This window comes from Mauremys reevesii, linkage group 2 (assembly GCF_016161935.1).
Source record: "Mauremys reevesii isolate NIE-2019 linkage group 2, ASM1616193v1, whole genome shotgun sequence".
NCBI lineage: Eukaryota > Metazoa > Chordata > Testudines > Geoemydidae > Mauremys > Mauremys reevesii.
Genome location: NC_052624.1, coordinates 192,949,123 through 192,966,931, shown reverse-complemented (window position 1 = coordinate 192,966,931; position 17,809 = coordinate 192,949,123). Strand labels below are relative to the sequence as shown.

Below are 17,809 nucleotides of genomic sequence, written 5' to 3'. Positions count from 1 at the left end.
TTTTAACCCTAAGCCCAAGTTCTGTGATCCCAAGTCAGCTGACCCATGTCAGTTGTGCCTAGCGGTGGGTGTTTTATCCCTACATAGATGTACCCTGAGTGGTCTCTAGCTGTAGCACCAAATAGGGCACATTAGAATAGTCTAAGCCAGCTGTGACTTACTTTTCAGTACTAAGATATCTGGCATCCTTCATCTGATTCTTTTATTAAGGTAACACACACAAAAACTGGGTTATATTAACCATTTTATTTAAATGTATTGCAGAGTACAGTGAAGGCAAAGTGAATCATTGACATCAATAAAGAAAAGGGCACAGTGTAGAGACTTTCAGTCAGGATGACAACAGTGAATCAACCCCCTCATTCCAAAAGTACTCATTCAGTACCCCTACAGTGTGATCCAGGGTACTTGGTTTCAGAAGGTTACCATAAATATCTTACTTGGGTACAAAGTGAAACTAGCCACACTACGGTTCCAGCTTGTATCTAATTCATGTTGACCAATGTTGTCTCATTGTTGCCTTCTAGTCTCCTGCCTGTCTGTACCCAATTGTTATCTCTTGCCTTATACTTATAGTATAACCTCTTTGGGGCACAGTGTTTATACAGTACCTAAAACAATGGAGTCTCAGGCACCCTAGTCGTAGACCAAGTGCAAGGGATTATACAAATAATAATTAATAGAATTACCATATAGGTTACAAAAAGGGCATCAACCTGTATAATTACTAGAAGCCCTGGATTTTATCACATTTATCTATTTTAAGGAGTGGGAGTAAATATACTCTACTCCTAGTGACGGTCTGTGTTATGGATTAACTTTCAAAATTCAACAGTAGTGAATCGACCGCTTGGCTCAGAAGAACTATCGGTAGGACAGTGAGATCATCTGTGCGTGTGTGAGAGAGAGAGAGAGAGAGAGGTGGTACTAAAAATCTGTTGTTATCACATAGAAGATTTCCATCACAAACTATTGCTTATTAAGGCATTACCAGCATATAGGAATACTAGTTTGCACACTCACAAGTTTGTGATAGCCCATTATGTAATGCACTTTCTGTCTTATTTTGCTGGTAAAAACTTAACTGCCAGTTCCATAGGTAAAATCCAAGATTCTGCCTGCTCTATTGGCCCAACCTGTTTCCTATTAAAGAGAATAGAGAGACTCCCATTGCCATCACTGGGAGTTGGATCAGACCCATGTGAACATTAAATATCCCACAACATTTTTCATAAAGGAAGGATTTTGATCAGACTAAAACTTCCCTCCCAGCCCATATTCTGCAATTGTATACCTGTTTGTAACAGATATAGCAATTTCCTGCAATATCCTGGACAAACCTTATTCAATTAAGTTAAATCTTGTTGAATTACGTTTAAGCATTGAGTTCAATGCAAATGTTTATGTATTATTCTGAGATTCAAAAGACTATATTGAACAATGTAGCAGACACAAATGATCTTTTGGGACAATCTGTTTGGAGTGGAATTCATAGGAAGTACTTGGGAAGAGGAGATTGCAAACTCCTACCTCCAGACTCAGCTTTTGAAGCCTTACCATGAGATGGGGACCTTTTGTTTGCTGATCACCTGTTACATGATGACTGTTCAAAGAGCAAGTGTATAAAGGAGTCACTGACTTACTCATTATGGTTCTTGTTCTAAGTAAAAAGACTGAACTGGTAATCACAAGAAAAACCTTGGGTGGGCATTGAAGGTCGGTCTGTAGGGGAAAAACTTCGGTGATTAACCTCATAGGTCATCTTGAAATGCCCAAACAACAACTAGGAATCCATGTTGGCTGCCCTTCTTCCCCTTCCTCAGGTGTAGTTTCCCACTCTTTCTACCAAAAGGCGGGAAACCAAGACCTGTAATCTGCCCAGTAAGAGCAAGGTATATAAGAGCTAGCACATCAGAAGGAAGGAAGGGGCTGCCCTTCTGAGTGGCAGAGTCTGGAGGTGCTGCTGCTGCAATTGTTGGAAAGCACAGCAGACATCTCAGCTCTCTAAATTGCCTCAGAGGAGTACACTGAATACCACGATCAGCCATCTGGCTGTGGGAGGGTAATTCTCACTTGCATACAGAAAGTGTCACCAGCTGCCTTTCTTTCACTGAGGACAAACACACACCCAGGATGTCGCAGGGGGAGTATAAGCCAAGTCATCGCTGGGGCAGAGCCATCATCGCCTGATCCTGAGGTCCACTCCTTACCTGCTGGTTCCACCTACCTTGATGGAAACCAGAGCTGTCCTGTCATCATGAGGGTCCTCAGAGTTGCAAGACATGGTAGTGGTCCATTGATCCTCCATCCTCTTACCTGAGTCCTGTCCTAGGGGAGGCAACTTATCCTCAGTCACAGTCAGCATACTACTGGTCCTGAACTTACCTTTATATCACCTGTTGTGGGGGGTCCTTGCTTTATTCATTTGGATGACCTCTGGTTTACCTTCTTTAGAACTGTTGATGGCTTAATAAATACCTTGGTTGTTTACACGCACACATCCTTCTTGGTTTATCTTTTTTTTTTTTAAGGGGCTAACAACAAACCCCGATGATAGATGTGGATAGGGTGTTCCTCTAGACTGCTTCAACAGGTCCACTGGCAAGAGCCCTTCTTGGAGTTGAGGATGATGTCTGGTGAGTTTATTAGCATGTGTAGGTTCTTTAGTTGTGTTTATATTTTTTCTCTATAATGCTTTTATCTTAATACTAAAACTGCTTGTTTAGAAAGAGCTGGGTGGAAGTTTAACAGTGGCAATTACACTGTTTACTGTCTCTGAGGAGAAAAGTAAGGCAGGCCAGCCGGCATAGGCAGCCTGACTTTGTTTGGGAGGTCACAGTACAGGCAAGGAGCTGTGCAGTCTGGAAATAGTCTGGTCAGGAGGGAGAGAGAGACACGTCTCTGTCTAAGAAGAGTGGCAGCTGAGGATCTGGAAGCTTACAGTGGGTGTCCTTGCTGGACCACAGAGGGGGAATACAGTTGCACTTGTCCTGAACTAGGACTCTTGGCTGCTGACTTCTACCCCAGAAGTGTCTACATTTTGGTCAGATATGTGTATAGTTTGGGAAGCCTCATAGTATGTTTTGGGGATGAAAGGCACTATATAAATATAAACCATTTTCAGATATTTGAGAATCTAGGTCTTCATTCCTTATGAATGTGTCACTAGGCACAAGATTTTCAAAAATGACCAGTGATTTCGGGTGCGCAAACTGAGACACCTTAAAAGGGCCTGATCTTCAGAGCCCTGGTGCTCAATTCTCTGAAAATCCAGGTCCTTTCAGGTGTTTTAAGTTGGGCACCCAATAAATGAGGCATCCAAATTCATTAGTCACTTTTGAACAACTTGGCAAAGACTTGTGTACTCAAACCAAGTTTCCACTTTCCAACAATCTAGGAATTTTTAATTATATTTTCTATCTGTCTGCCTGATTCCATACTTATGTGGAATTATTTTTAGAGAAACACTGGCAAAAGTTAAGGATGTTTCCCCTTATCTCCATAATAAGCAAGAAGCTGAGCACACCACATTTTTGAATGCATAACAGTGCTAGAAAAAAAGTGCCTTCAAGACATAAAAGTCCAATGACATGCCAGTGCTATAAATGGGTATAGATGTTCAATGAAAAAAGAACATTGTTTTCTGGGGAAGATTAGATCTGATCTCTGTGATGAATTAAATGTTTTTAAATGAACATGGTTCTAAAAGTCAAGCCTGTTTATCTGGCATTTTTTGTCCTTTTTTATATACAAGAGCTGAGGTAAGTAATTTTTGAGATGCCCATCTGGAACCAAAGCCCTTAGCAATTCAAGAACAAAGCAGATTTGATGCACTATTGATTTTCTACCTTAGCAGCACAAAAACAATTGCTCTATGCAAAGATCAGTTTTTCTGGATCTGTGCCACACAGCTCTTTTAATATTTGTGTAACACAGACTTTTAGTATAGAGAAAGGGGAATCAATCTTAATGCACATGTAGAGACATGGAAAAAAGGAAATACAGCCATTATCAAAACAGTTTTAAATAAATTTTATTTAACACTGCAAAAAGAAATCATGAAAGCTACTTGAATATTAATTGATAATTTAATATTTTAATTGAATTGTATTGTATTACTGAGAGCCACTACTATCTGTCCAATGGGTAGGCAGGGAATGAGCAGATATCTGAATTCACCTTTCTACCTCCCTATGAGCCAAACTACAATATAACCTCACCGAGATATATTGTGCTATAATGGCTGTTACACAGTAGCATTTCGCAAGTCACTGAAAGGTTCGGGACTTGGTGATATTTGATATGTTTATAGGTGCAGACAGAAGACCATTTAAGGCAATAGTGCTTCTTTTCATAAATCATTAGGGCGAGAATTTCAAGTTCAACCTAAGGTTGCCTAAGACAAATTCTCATTTAGAAAATATTTTACAGTGGCGTAGACAGCAATTTGAAATGTGGGTACACACAGACTAATTCACTCCCGTGGGTATACATATAATCTCCAAAGTAAAGCATGTCTTTGCATTCTGCTATCAGGCCCTGTTCAGTAGCCCTTATGATGAATAACATTAACCCTTGCAAATAACCCTAATGAGTAGGACTGGTCAAAACTTTGAATGAAATATTTTCCCATCAGAAAATGGGGTTTCATCAAAATTTAAATTCTGAAAAGACTGACTTGGAGTGAATTTTCCATCAGGAAAATCTAAATGAAATATTTTGCTTCAGGTTGGGTCTACATTAATTTCCACATTTGCTACATGTCCCCATTTCCCCCTCTCTACCCTGTTTTCCTGCCTGGCTACATCCATCCTGATGCACCAAGGTCCCTTGCACAATTCAGGATGAAAATTAATGTCAAGGTATTAGAATTTCCCATGGCGCAAAAATTCAAATTTTGTGGTCAGCTTTAGTGATGATAAAAGATTACAAATGAGACACATAATATTTTCCTCAGCTACATATAAAAAATTTTACACCCCACCCCATCTTTTGAAAGCATAAGTTTCAACAAATAGTGAATTTTCTGTATTCTCTTCCCCCTCATGTTCTGTTTTATCTTGTATTTTTGTTCTTCACCCTTCTGGTTTTCACTGTTGTCCCCTGCTCTCTTTTCCCACTCTTGTCTCCTCCCTTGACCTGTATCATCATTCTTGTGTTCTCTTTCTCTCCCCCATGCTGTACTCTGTCCGTGTCTAAGACAGTAAAACTTACTAACATTTTTACATCGGGATTTCAGCGAGTTTTACTGTATACTTGCCAAGAAGCAATGTATTAATAAGGGACTTGATCAAGAACAAAATAAGCTGCTAGTATACCTTAAATCTTGTTGCCCCCAGGAAAATTAAAAAATTGCATGCTGTGAATACATAGCATAAGCCTGACTAAAACCAGGATTGTGTGAGCACCCCTATCTGTCAACATTCTATGAAACATCACATTTTTAAATTTTCTTTCTACAAATAAATCTGTGCAATTTTTGTTAACTGTTCTCTGACCATAGGTCTTATCTAAAGCCCTTTGAAGTCAGTGAAAATCTTTCCATTTGCTTCAGTGGGCTTTGGATTGGGCCTACATGACTCCTTTAATGAGTACAATTTAAAAGCTTTGTGCACATGTAACACTGACAGACCCCAGTCATGGACAGGCAGGATCAAACTGGGACCTCTGGAGCTAAATGCATGAGCTAAAAGCCACATGGCCTTTAGCTAATGCTGGAGCAGACTAATTAATCTCTAAGGCCTGGTCTACACTGGGGGGCGGGTGGGGTCGAACTAAGGTACGCAAGTTCAGCTACGCGAATAGCGTAGCTGAACTCGAACTACCTTAGTTCGAACTACTCACCCGTCCAGATGCCACGGGATTGAAGTCCGCGGCTCCCCCGTCGACTCCGCCACCGCCGTTCATGGTGGTGGAGTTCCAGAGTTGACGGGAGCGCGTTCGGAGTTCGATATATCGCGTCTAGACGAGACGCGATATATCGAACTCCGAGAAGTCGAACGCAACCCGCCGACCCGGGCGGGTAGTGTAGACGTAGTCTAAGTGGTCTCTGTGCCACTAGATGGGACAGAACACCACAACCAGCCAGTGTATGGGTTCCACATAAAAAAAACCCAAACAAACCTGTGTGCTGTTTTCTAGCTGCTGCAAATTAGCATAACTACATAGATTTCAATGGCAGTATGCTGATTTACACATTTTAAATCGACACATTTTAGAAAGCTACATGAAATTTATTTCACAAGAACAGAATCTAGAAGAAGGAATTTACCACTTGTTTCTGCCACCTGAATGCGACAGATAGCTTTGGAGCACAGTAATCTGAGAAACAAGCCTAGAACTGAACTACTGCTCTGAATTCTACTGATCAGCCAGATAATTGCTTCTCTCCAACCCATTTTCTGAGTTGATATTTACCATGCAACCTGGACGGTTGAAAGCAGGTGCTTGATTTGAAATACAACCATATAAATTAGGAACTAGCAGCTGCTCATATACAGATGCTTTGTTAGGGCTTGACTATATGTATACTTACTTCATGACAGGCTTGGGATGTAAATCACCCCACAGTAACCTGATGCACATTAAGAATCTTTGTGGGCCCTGCTGTCGCACACTAAAAATCCCCTAGTGTTCTTTGATCTACTCCTGTTTTATAGTGGGCTAGATCAAAGTGCACTGAGGCACTTTAGTGTGTGGCAGCAGGGTCCACAAAGAAAACTTCATGTTCATCAGGCTGGTGCGGGGTATATTTACACCCCATGCTTGCCACAAACAGTGTTCGTGTAGACGAGTGGTTATTTTCTTTCTTTCTTTTTAATATCAGTTTTGCAGAGGTAGGGTCTGTTTCTGCAAGTGCTTCAGGCTCAGGGTTCTGTTCATGTCAGTGAGAATTGGCAATAAATGCCTCTGTGATAGAAGAAGACATTACTGTGAAGAAGAAGAAAAAAAGTGTTGATATCGCTTGAGATTTGGTATGCCTCAAAAAATGACAGAGTTAATTTTCTTTGCACTATAGATTTCAAAGGTTCTGGTTTCTATTTCAAACCTGGTATTTGTGTTTTTTTTCAGTGCTACAGAATGAGTACGCCCTTTCCAAATAATCATTCTTAGGTACTTAGATTCCTACTATGATAGATTCTTTTTACTTCCAGGAAGGCACAAAGTGGAAAAGGATGGAAGATGAAACAAACTTCTCCACTGTTGAGTGTATGGCTTTGATGGAGGGAGGTTTTCTAGAGTATACTCTAGTGTTGATCAAGAAAACTTTTTTTTCTGATTCCCAAAACATCTTGAAAGCTTCTCTGTCTACTTCTAAACTCCAGTCTTATTGTTGAGAATAAACATATTTAATTTATCCCACAGTGGGAGAGAATATGTTTGTGGTAAGAAAAGCAAAAACCGTGAAGAAGGAGTAAGAACTTTCTGTCAAAGTCTTTGATAGCTGGGTTAGCCAATATCAAAGTTTTTGCTGACAGATTTCTCTTGGTTGAAAGGAGTTGATATCTATTCTCTGTCTGTTTATCTGACTGATGAAGGTACTACAGTATTCCCAAAGATTACAGCAATGGTGTGAGCAGAAATATGGGGTTTATATTTTTGAAGTATATGAGGCAAACTGTGTGAAATCATTACTAAACCAGTAAATTGGAAATACCAGCTGAGATTAATTTAGAACTAGATTCTGTTGGATAGTTATCCAAAGAAGGAACTGTACAAGAGCTTTGGACCAAATTATGTGATGATGTAATAGCATACACTGTAGGTTATAGTTGATCAGAAATTGGTTGTAAATGAGATTGGGGGTAAAGAACTGTAAAGCTGCATTCAAGCAGCTCAACACAAGTACAAACATAATAACTTGATCTGTAAAATTTGAGGGGATTTTGTTGTTGTTGTTTTAAGAAATTACTTTCCATCTCACTCCTTACTTTATAATTACTATAGCACTGAGAAAAGTCTATAAGATCTATCTGGTGGGCAAACAAATTTTAAAAATGAATGTTTGCCCAAATTTCAAGCTTAGGTTAAAATGTATAATTAAAACCAAAAGTCACATTTTTCAGTCAGTTTTAAAAGGCTATATTAAACTAAAACAGCACCTGAAAAGCCGGATGCCAATTATCATTGATGCAAGTGATGAGATTTGTTGGGTGTAGAGAACATCATGGGAAAATAGGATTACCCGACTTGCTCCTAAACATATATAAAATAGAGATGTAATATGTTTGTGTTGTTCTTTTCTACTGTTAGCTTGTCACGAATAGTTTACTCAATCTAGGAATGTGTGCTATCCTTTTAAATCTCTTCTGTTGATAGTTTAGCTATTTAAAAATGTGCCCTTTGTTAAAACCACTCTAAGTCATTCTGGTTTGGTTTGGTTTAGGAACTATGCTCCCTTCTTTACCAAATTTTGACCTCAGATGTCTGTGCAAAAGTCCCATAGACTGGAATGAGAACTCTCTATGTGCATCATAGGATAAAACGTGGTCCGTTAGGGCCAGATTGTCCAGTCTAATAAGGCTACTGTGTGCGCATAAGCAATGCCAAGTTGTCTTAAAGCTGCTAGAGAAGGCCAACTGAGAATTCGTGCTTTTCCCGGGGATTCCCCCCCACACACTGGTGTAAAGTTGGCAGATGTGGCTCTGAACCAGTTGCATGCCTCATCCTTCGAGTGAAGGGAAGGAGTGGGCACAGTCAGAACTGTAAGGGGGGAGGAGTTCCGGCAGAGAATAGCTGAGGGACTTTATACTTGAGGTGTAAGGTGGGGTTACCTCTGTGCAGTCTCATCTTGCCCCAGACAAGGGACTGTTCTGAATCAAGGAACTGCAAAAGCCTGTGGCCTTTTTCTCCACTCCATCAGCACTGCTCAGACCAAATGGAGTTTGAGAATCAAAGTGTAAGTGTTTGTTTTCCAAGTAGCTGTTAGTTGTTGGCCTGTACATCTCTATAACGATTTGGAGAATCATCTATGGACAATTTATTAATTCTGTGTGAGATTATGCACTCCCTATGCATATCTTTACAAGCTACAAGCTCCATTTTGTATGTGCAACTTCTTTGCCTTCTCTGTTATCCATTTATCTCCCTATTGGACTGAAATTCCATTTCCAAATCACCAACTCTCATGATTTTATCATGACTCTAGTGAAAGGTGCTAGCTAACAAATATTCAAAATGGCCACTATCTTCTATTACTGCCAGTCGGGGCTGGAGCCAGAAAGATGGCTTGCATTTCCTTGCAATCTATCTGCATGTGGAAATGAGGCTGCCCTTGATAAAGTTGGCTGGATCTCCCACTTTGAGATTGAAGCCATGCCCACAGACGAAGTTGCACCCAAAAATGGTTCAGGAGGCTAAACAAGGACTTTGAGGAGCAGCAGAGATATTTTGAAAGGTGAATGGGGAGAATGAGGAAGAGCAAGAAGCAGATTTAGGGGTGCAGGGGAATTGGGGCAGAGTGATGTGGGGGCATGAGAGAGGCTGAGGAGGGGTGCAGAGGCCAGTGATGGGATGAGAAGGAAGGTGAAGGAGATTGGATGCCAGCTCCCTCAGCCTGGAGGCCATGGTGAATAAGGGCACTTCCCTCCAAGCAGTTCAGGGAAGGCAGTATATCCATGTTGCCAGCTCTTGCGTATTGATGACAAGTCATGGGATTTCAGCACCTGCAGGAGGAGCTGTTGGGATGATGCAAGAAGCTTCTCAATCCTGCAATTTTCCAGGGCTAGGTATGTGGGCAGAGCTCTGTGTGAGAACCTTGGGGCTAAGGACACAGATTTGCCTTTGTGTATGGCCCTGTAGCACACAGAGTCCAGGGGTATTGGGAGGCAGGGAGTGGGGAGTTGGAGAAGTGGTACTGCTGGAATCTGTGTAGAGAAGAGGCTCCAGGGCAGGGGAAGGCAGGAGCTGGGGAAAAGGTGACACTGGGTCCCAGGTAGAGAAGTCCAGAGAAAGCAGGGAGTGTAAAAGTGTTGCTGCAGGGTTAAGACTGTAACAGGAAATTGATGGCTATTCCCCTATCTTACAAGTGAGAAGAGAGTAAATGGAACTTCCATCTGAGCAGACATTTTTGTGTGCATTAAAGGTGACTTTTCAATGTGAGAATCACTCACACACTGGAAGAAGACTAGACGGGAGTTAAGTGGAAAGGCAGACTGAAAAACATGATTTGATTTTTTTTAATCTCATGGATTTTTGGAGGTCTGACTCATGATTTTTGATCTCTCAATGTCAATAGTGAAAATACTGAGCATCACAGGTCTAACAGAGGGTCCTTAAACCTCTTTTCAAGCGGAAGCATCCTAGACAAAAGGCTGGCTCCTACCCAGGGGAACTGGTTTGTCAAGGGAGAGATCACCTGGCAAATCACCTCTTAAGGCTGATCAGGCGGTCTCCTAATGGAGGAAATTGGGAGGTTATTTTGGTCTTTGACCATTTTCACCAACTCAGGCTGAAGTGAGCTGCTGCAGAAGCCTGTGGAGGTGGAGGAACCCTACATATCTGAACCTATATGATCCACCCAAAAACTCACATGGGAAGGATGAGCTAGAGTGAGGGGTATTGCATTCAAAGTATGAATTTTCTAACTGATCTATAGTCTCTTGTGCTTTCTATAGTAAAGAGTAATTGAGTTGGAAATCTTTTGCTAGGCCTGTGTTCATTTGCATCTTCTATCACACGTACCTGAAGAGGTAAATTGTAAACCAGAATGCTCACACTTGCAATGGGATTTTGAGGAACATGCAAAAGTTGCTGGGGAGGCTAGGGGGAGATGGTACTAGTTTCAGTACATAGACAATTTGATTGTGGGATTCCCATTGAAAGAGGGGTGTCAGACACTAAGTCTTCACTGTATCTAGGAGCCCCAAAGCCAGGAACAGTGACTAAACTCAGACAACCCTTGGCAAACTAAGAGCATATGGAATTCAGGGGTTGGATCCTCTTACAGCAATCAGGTGAGTGTCCAGTGGGATTGCTCGACCATATGTGTGACACTCTCTCTGTCACACACTCCCTCACATCATTAATCACATGACAATGGTGGACAAACTAGAAGCTATAAGGAAGCAGATAAGCTGTAAGGAACGAGTTTGCCTACATTCACCAGAAAATCCAATAATTAGCTGCAGTGTCCGTTGATGATCTTTAAAATAGACATGGGAATTGATGGCTGGAGAGATCCGTTAAAGAAGTATAATTAGCAGAGCTAGGTATTAAATGATTTTTCTCTCCCAGGACATTTTTTGAGAATTTAAAATTTTCTGTTTTCTTGAAAACTCAATATCTTGAAAATATTCATGAACCAAAAAAAAAAAAAAAAAAGTATTACCTTTTGCTTTGGTCAATTGAAAAGTTTCATTTTGATTTCAATATTTTTTTAAACTTTGTTTTAATCTAATTAATTTAAATGTCTAGATGATTTCAAACTAAAAACTGTAATTTTTCATTTAGAAAAAATTGAAATGAAGTACTTTAACAAGTTCAAAGCTTCATTCTCAACGGGTTTGTTTTTTTCCCCCAGTCATGACATTTGTTAAAACTGACTATTTCATGAACAGTTTTTGACAAACTGGCATTTTTAAATGAAAAATTATTTCATTGAACAATTTCCAATCAGGGCACTATAGTAATCAGGCCTTCCATTGCACAAGTCAAAATAGAAGATGAATACTATACCTAGTAAGCTGCTTAATGTTCAGTTTATGGAGGAATGATGTGCCTCCATAGAGAAGTTATATTACCATTCTACATTTTGTTAGATTTTCACCAGGATATTTCTTTTCTCCAAGAGATGATCTTTGCATATTTAACCAAAAGATAGTAAATACTGAACTGAGATAGAAATCTCAGAGGGACTATCAAATTTTTCATGCTTGATTAGAATACAGTTCATTAGTTTCTTTTGCTAATTATTTAGGCCTGGTCTACACTACAGAGTTAAGATGATGCCAGGCAGCTTACGTCGAACTAACTCTGTAAGTGTCTACACTAAAATGTCGCTCCCGCTGCTGTAACTTGCTGCTATGCCAACATAATAACTCAGCTTCCATGAGAGGCGTAGCAGTTAGGTCAACATAGTTACAGTGATGCTGTGTCAGTGTAGACACTGCATTACCTACATCAACCTTAGTGGCCTCCAGGAGGTGCCCCACAATGACTGCTTTGGTCCCTGTTTTGAATTCTGCTACCCGAAGGCCAGGTATGCAAGTACATGCCCCTCCCCTTTTAAAGCCCTGCAATTTTATGAAATGCCATTTCCTGTTTTCTCAGCATGGAAAGCTCACATGGCAACTGTCCAGCTGACCATGCCAGCTCCATGCTGCACACTCCTGCCTGAAGTACACAGGAGGTGATGGATCTCCTGGGTCTGTAGAGAGAAGAGGCTGTGCAGGCACAGCTCCGATCCAGCAGTAGAAATGTTGATATCTGAGTGAATTGCTCAGGGCACGGGGGGAAAGGGCTACAACAGGAACACAGAGCAGTGCTGCGTGAAAGCCAAGGAGCTGCAGCAGGCATGTCAGGGCAAGGGAAGCTAACAGTCGCTCTGGTGCAGAGCCACAGATCTGCCACTTTTAAAAAGTGCTGCATGCCATCCTTGGCTGATGACTCCACCACCACCCCCAACGGCCCCATGGGTACTTTGGAGGAGTCATTGTCTCAGATCACCAGAATGAACACTAAGGAGCAGGTTTTGGATGTGGAGGAGAAGAATGGGGGACAGGCGACTGGGGATCCAGTTGTTCAGTAAATCAGGACTTCTTTTAGCATACAGAGCAGTCACGCCAGTCCCTACCATCCAGCATGGCTGAGCCTGATGCAAGGGAAGGAACCACTAATAAGTAGGGAGTTTGCTTTGATATTGCAGGGACACATCTATTAATTTACCATTTTTTTAAATCACTCTACAAGAGGTAGTGAAATAACCAGTAGAGGTAGAGTTGCTATCCTCTTCTCATTCCTCATACAGTTCGGCAGAGGAGGCGTTGCAGAACAGTTTGGTTATGTGCACCAGATGTCCCAGGTATCCTCCATAGAGATCTCTCCTAGAAGTAGTCTGCAATTCTCTGCTGAAGGTTTCTGGGAAGGGATACTTTATTTCTTCTGTTGCAGTAGGATACTTTCCCACACCACCCACTGTTTACTTCTGGAGCCATCATTGCAGCAAACAGGCTAGCAGCATACAGACCTAGTCTGCAGCCAAATACGTGCAGGAGCTGTTCCCATTCAGCCTCCGTTATCCTCAGGAGTGAGATATCAGCTAAAGTCACCACTCCTAGTGGAAAACAGTGCCAGTATTCAGTTTAATTGTCCTATCCCCATATACTGATGACCATGGGCTACCGCCCACCCCCCTTATTGTGCCAACTTGCCCCCTCCACTCTTGGGCCATACTCACCATGGCTGGGACTGTCATCTGCTCTATGAATCCGAAGAAGAAGTGATAATGTAGTGCTTGCAACTTGTGTGGATCAAGGGGAGTGAATTCAGTATAACAGGTTTCCATTTATATTGTGAACACAGTCACAATAGTACCTCTGTGCATAGTATTTTTTGCAACTGGAAGTGTCTTTCCATCCACACTAGTGGAGTGGCTCAATCAGATAAGGAGAAGGAGGAAGAGAATGAAGGACAACATTTAGCAAGCGATCCTGCAAGCCTCTGGTTCTGCAGATACCGAGCAGAGGGCATAGAGGATCACACTCATGGACTGGACAGGGATAGTGTGGGAAAAGGAGACTGGCATGCAGCAGGAGATGATAGCACTTCTGAAATGGCAAACATATGCTGGTGAGTCTTGTTAACCTTCAGGCTCAACAGATTCATGTTTGCCTCCCGCTGTAGCCCATAGAGAACTGTATTCTAGGACCTCTCTACACATACACCCCCACATTCCACACGGCATCCGGGGCTACTGTACTACTACTCCACCCCAGGGGAGAGTACAGACAATCACAGAAGCACATACACTGATCTGTGAGAGACATGGTTGGTGTATATGTTTGTGAAATGAAAATGATTGTTTTCCTCCTTCAAAGGTTCTTTTCCCTGTATTTATAAAGTTTCATTAAGTTATAAATATGTCTGCTTGCATGGCTTTGAAATAAAAGTCTATTTATGGAAACTTAATTAATCTTTATTAGTTCCCAACATAAGGTAGCTGGGGCTGACATCCTTCACAGATAATAGCAATAGGTGCATTTGCAATGTTATATTACCACACACATAGCACACATTACAAGGTTCATACCGGGGTGCAAAAAATGATGTCATACACACCACACAACAGCAACACTCATTACTGTATGTAACAGGGTGCACACCACACCCCATCAGATTCGGCCCCTTAGCCCCGCTCCTTAAAGACTCAGGGACACTCGAAGCTGGTGCAACACCCATGCTTTTTATTTAGTGTCCATTCCCCACGACCACTTTCCCACTATTTACAGGCTCTTTACACGGTTTGGCCTCACGCTGGCATGACCAGCAACAGACTAGTAGGCTCCTTCCCCTCCTGGTCTCTGCCCCCTTCTTCCATGTCTTCCAAGCCTTTTAGCTTGTGCTAATGAGGCTGGCAGGAGCGGGCAGATCCCAGGCAAGCACTGGCTATTTACCCAGCCTCAACCAATTCCCCCTCATTGGGGCTGGAGTGGCAGGAGCTGATTAAGGGCTTTCCTAGCAGCACCCTGCCACACTGTGTCTCGTTACTAAAAGGGTCTTTTGAAGTCTTACTGAGCCTGATAGCTCCCTATTGAACTCTTCTTATAGCCCTGACTGCTCAAAATCAGCAGACAGCTGTTCCACCACCACTCTCCACCTTGGCAGAAACTTCTCCCCCTTAGCTTCACATATACCGTATTATGAAGCGCACCGCCGGGAGCTATAACCCTGGGGATATTTTTTTTTCCACTTAGGTCTAATCTTGCAAGTAGACAGTGTCATCAGCCTTTCAAGTGGCCAAAGGTACATTCAACTGTCATCTGGCACCTGCTAAGTTTGTGGTTGAAGCGCTTCTTGCTGCTGTCAAGGTGGCCAGTATATGACTTTATGAGCTATAGGAGTTAGGGATAGGCTGGGTCTCCCAGGATCACTATTGGTATTTCAACATCTCCTCTGGTCTGGAAAGAAAGTCCTTGCTTCCAGCTTTCTGGACAGGTCTTTGTTCTTAAAGATGCATGCATCATGCATCTTTCCTGGCCATACTGTTTTCATGTCGCTGATCTATTAGCACTTGCAATAGAAAAGGAGTCCTTTCTGTTGATGTACTCTGTGGCAAGGTGGTCCTATTTTGGTGTCACAGCGCTGGAGGGTTGGGGCGAGCACCACGCACAGTTCCAGGAATGTGGCCTTGTGCATCTGAAAGTTCTGCAGCCACTGCTTGTCATTCCATACCTGCTTAATGATACAATCCCACAAGCCAGCGCTTGTTTCCTCAGGCCCAGGACCAGCACTCCACCATCTGCAGCTGCCGACAACCATGTTTCTTTCCAGCTTGGAAGGAATCATCATATTCCATGCAGCAACTCTTGCAGCTGTGGAAATACTGCAGGATCAAGTGAGTTGTATTTGCAGTGCTTATCACAATAGTGCACAGCTGTGCAAGATCCATGCTTCTCACAGAGATGGCGAATGCATGGGTTAGCAGGGCTTTTGAAAAGAGGTGGGAAACAGTGTGGGATGCAGATAAAATTATGGGACAAAACTGCATCATGGGACATTGAAACCATGTTCCCAGCTACCCCTGCATGTCTTGTTTGCCCTCACAAGGCATTGCAAATCCTTCCCCAAATCTCTGTGCTAGATGGTGGTGAGTTGCACTGTGGGATACCTACTCAGTTTGCATGTCTCTCTGCACTGAGGCAAGTACTAGTAGTCAGGATGTGCACCACCAACACAAGGGGCATAGTGTGGACATGCAAAAGCAATTTAATTACCGTGGCAGCTGTACATCAATGTACCTTAGGTCAAGTTAATTTTGTAGTGTACACTTGCCCTTAGTGATAGTTAACCACTAATAGGACCTATTGTACTTTCTAATTTTAGAACTAAGAAAACGTTAGATGAGCAAGACCTTCAGTATCCTCCTAAGGAACAGAAATATGCATATGGGCAGTGTTGTCTGCAACTTGATTTTGTGTCTATGAAAAATAAGTAAAATACATATAAAGCTACCAGGGTAGGATCTCTCAGTAGATCAAAAATATTTTAACTGCCAGCTGCTTCAGTTGAAACTAATCCATTTTTGCCCCATCCCCTATTAGTGGACTGTTTGTTCTGCTGACCATATGGATTTAACTAGAGCTGTGATCTAGTGTATTTGAGCTAAATAAAAAGCCACTACAGGCAAATGGTATCAGAATAATTTTCTTTTATTCTCTGCAGGGATGTTTTGCATAATGACAATGATATTCTTGATTTAAATTGTTGATATTCTGATATCAGAGTTCTCTTTTTTGGGGGTTGAGACTTTCTTGAATATGAGAAATATTTTATTTAATGTTATAAGTATTCTATTTGTAATACAAAATATATTACAGCCAGGAAAAAAAACCCTGTTATGCTGAATGCCTGATCTCGCTGGTCAAATGTCTAATTAAATATTCTGTGCGGGGTGTGTAAAGAAGGATTGAATTTTCAACACTTAATTACTTTAGCCAGTTGCCATCTGTTCTTTGATTTCTGACCTTTTTTCCCCCAACTTCAGACTACATGGAGTGTCTGCAGGCAAGCCAATTAGATCATGGATGTTTCATGCTGACAATACAACAGCCTTAATGTCTACCTGAAGAACTCTGGTTGGGAAATTAATCGTGATGACACAATGGCCTTATGTAACCTTCATCTGGCATGCAAAGCGCTAGTTTATTATGCCTGGCATCATTCTTTTAAAATGTGACACATTTAATGGTGATAAAGTAAACTTCTGATTTGTTTCTTCAGTACATGACATTAATCACACTGTCAAATGCTTTTCATGATGTAGTTGTTCACAAAGGTCAAGCAGAATAATTCTAAAAAACATCCCCACAGAAATTACCTTTATTGGTCCTCAGCAGAGAGGTCACGGAAACTAAGCTGTCCTCTATCCCCTAGATGAGGTTCTAAGACAGGATTGAGGCACATAGGTAGAGCAGTCCAGGAAAGCCTGTAATTCTACTGTTCATGCTACCTATTCTGCAGCCAAATAGAGGACTTCAATTCTCCAGAGCTCTCAGTCTAGCAACTTTGATGAGCACTAAAAATTAACAAATGTCTGACTATATTTCCTAATGAACTGTTGCAGTTTCTCACTGAAATGATGCAATTTTTTAAAAATATTTTAATAAATTATTTAACATATATTCATAATTATTTCAGTCTTTGCTAAAGTAAATATATTCAGTCCATACTGCGGGTGTAATTTTGAAATGTGGGGACCTGACATAATACAATTAATTCACCTGGGCACCTATAAAAATGCAATTAACACAACTGTGTCCAAATGCATTATCACCAAAATGGCCCTTTGTGGCTGTGGGACCTGTTACCAAAAAGTATTACTTCTCCACAACGGAGTTCCAGCGAAATTTTAAGGGTAATTATTTTCAGTTTCATTTAATATCTGAAAAAAAGATGTTCTCCTCCTTGAAGAAAGTAATCCTTTGGGGAGACATTGAACCATAGGTGCTGAGACAACCCTGAAGGCCATAATCCAAAGCTCATCAAAATCAATGACACTCTTTCTATTGATTGTAATAGGCTTTGGATCAGGCCCTGTGTGCAAGATTTTGATATCCTGTTAAGGATGCCACATTTTAGAATTGGACTCCTC

The 17,809-nt window shown here is 41.5% G+C and overlaps 1 long non-coding RNA gene across 1 annotated transcript in view; it reads left to right on the top strand.

The window, feature by feature from the left end:
• Window positions 1-17,250, top strand: part of LOC120396855 — a 32,193-nt gene extending 14,943 nt beyond the window's left edge. The window contains exons 6-8 of the long non-coding RNA XR_005593459.1: window positions 2,532-2,636; window positions 15,435-15,553; window positions 16,703-17,250. This is a non-coding gene — a long non-coding RNA (uncharacterized LOC120396855). The remainder of the gene's footprint in view (window positions 1-2,531; window positions 2,637-15,434; window positions 15,554-16,702) is intronic.
• The last annotated feature ends 559 nt before the right edge of the window (window positions 17,251-17,809 follow it).